The following is a 2,572-nucleotide window of genomic DNA, read 5'->3' as shown; positions in this document are numbered from 1 at the left end:
GGCTTAGACGCAGGTCTTCCCCCAGTGCTGCAGGAGGTAGGAGACGGATCGAGAACAGGCTTGGCAAGAGAGGGGAAGTTCTGGTGAATACTATGTTACTCTTTATTCTAACTTTCCTTTTTACCCTCTGGTTCCCAATAACAAGTCGGCTCCCAAGCTAGCCACTGACTTCCCCAGGCTTCTTCTCATCTCATGTTACATACTCCTTCATTTTCAATAGTATTTATAGTGCAGAGAAGGGAACTACAAAAAATGGGGGGAAATACAAATTGTCAATGGCTTAGATTTTCTTGCCTCCAATGAGCCCTTGGAATCCCCCACCGAGGAGTCAGGACCAGAAGCACCAGGCCAGCGGAGGGTGGCATCCCCTGGTGCTTCCTCCCGCCACTTCCCAGGAGACAGAAACTTGCCTTAACCAGGTGGAGGTGCTCTGTAACCCAGCTTCTGAGCGAGGAGGCCCTCCACAGTTGGGAACAGTGTGCCCCGGCGTGGCTACCTGCATGGGCCTGCACACTTTAATTATTAAGTTGAGAAGATGTTTCGTGCTTGAAGAGTCACATCAGATTTGTGGGGACCTATCTAAGTTTTCCCAAACTAAAGAAACAACAAATCATTCTGAATAAAAGTATGCATACAAGAGAGAAAAAAGTGACGTCACGACACAGGTCAGACCAGCAATCCAATCATGCCTTTGTGATCACTCCCCACATCATGAGGACACAGATATTTCCAATTTCTTCTTGTTAGAGTAATGTCCTGATGAACCTAAAGCTTTGACACGTGCATTATTATTTTTATAGCATGAATTCATAAAAGATTTTTGGGCACTGTTTCAGGCTTTGAATAATCGCGGCGTGTTTTCTCACTAAGGGTTGGGTTACACCCCACCCACTGGACGTCAGGTGCATATCCCACACTCCCTGTTCAACCCTGGCAGCACAGAGGTGGTTTCTGTGCTACGCTGCCGGCTGCCCAGTATCTCGCAGAAGAAAGCCCCTGATGCCAGATCACAGAGGCCTGGACTAGAATCCTGTTCCCACCAACTCTCAGCTGTTCAACCTGTGCCAGTTGCATAACTCCCAGAGCCTGCTGACACGTGGCGGCCGAGGGTGGGGAGTCCTGGGGCATGGCAAGAGGAGCCTTCATTTACTTCCAGCATCCCCACCCTCTCCCATTTACCCCGTCTCCCTCTATCTGCTGCTTTACCTTCCTGAAACCAAACAGGAAAGAAACTAAAAAGTCAACCAGAAGGATAGAATTCTGCTCCTGTGAGTTACACGGTGATGGGGAGGTGAGTTCCCATCTCCCTGGAAGTCTCTGCTGCGCAATGCATAATCCCAGCTGTAAGCGGCTGTTTATGTTCATTCAATCAAATTACAAATTCAATATCTGGTCATCTCAAGAATTCTACAGCCACAGGAATCTAGGGGCTATCATATTGGACAGTTGAGACAGAAAATCTCTGTCATCAAAGAAGGTTCTGCTTGGGGCCGGCGTTGTGGTGTAGTGGGTAAAGCTGCCACCTGTGTGCCGGCATCCCATATGGGCGCAGGTTCAAGTCCTGGCTGCTCCACTTCCCATCCAGCTCTCTGCTACGACCTGGGAAAGCAGTGGAAGATGGTTCAAGTCCCTGGGCCCCTGCACCCACGTGGGAGACCTGGAAGAAGCTCCTGGCTCCTGGCTTCAGATCGGCACAGCCCTGGCCGCTGCAGCCATCTGGGGAGTGAACCAGTGGATGGAAGACCTCTCTCTCTCTCTCTCTACCTCTACCTCTACCTCTACCTCTGCCTATCTGTAACTCTGCCTTTCAAATAAATAAATAAATCTTAAAAAAAAAGAAAAGAAAAAAGAAAATTCTGCTGAACAATGCTGCTCTGAATCAATTCATACAAACTACTCTGCTCAAAAGCACACTGTAGCCCCTAACTATATACATTTATTATTAATGAAGCATGTTTAAAAACAAGAGTTAAAAAACAAATACAGGAAAATGCAAATGCAATGCTCCAGGTCATGCTTAAAAGGTGCATACTTTTCCAAAGGGGGCATTGAAAACTCATTGTTAGGGCTGACACTGTGGTGTAGTATGTTAAACCTCCACCTGCAGTGCCAGCCTCCCATATGAATGCTGGTTCGAGTCCTATTGCTCCACTTCCAAGTCAGCTTCCTGCTAATGCACCTCAGAAAGCAGTGGAAGATGGTCCAAGTGCTTGGGCCCTGCACCCACGTGGGAGACCTGAAAGAAGCTTCTAACTTCTGGCTTCAGTCTGACCCAGCTCCAGGCATTGTGACCATTTTGGGGAATGAACCAGCAGATGGAAGACCTTGCTCTCTATCTCTCTGCCTCTCCAATAAATAAATAAGTCTTTAAAAAAAAAGAAAGAAAAGAAAAGAAAATTCATTGTTCCCCTAACAAAGGTGAAATTTAGAAGTTGGAAAAATACAAGTTTTAGGCATGTGAACCACTGAGATGCACAGAGTTTTAATTGAATTGGTTTTAGATCTAAGGAGGGGTGACAGCAAGATCAGGAGAATAAGGAGCAAAAGAGAAGAGAGAACCCTACAGAAGTAG

Source organism: Oryctolagus cuniculus, chromosome 11, assembly GCF_964237555.1.
Source record: "Oryctolagus cuniculus chromosome 11, mOryCun1.1, whole genome shotgun sequence".
In the NCBI taxonomy this organism is placed as follows: Eukaryota; Metazoa; Chordata; class Mammalia; order Lagomorpha; family Leporidae; genus Oryctolagus; species Oryctolagus cuniculus.
The sequence above is the reverse complement of the archived record's forward strand: the minus strand, read 5'-3'. Positions refer to the sequence as shown.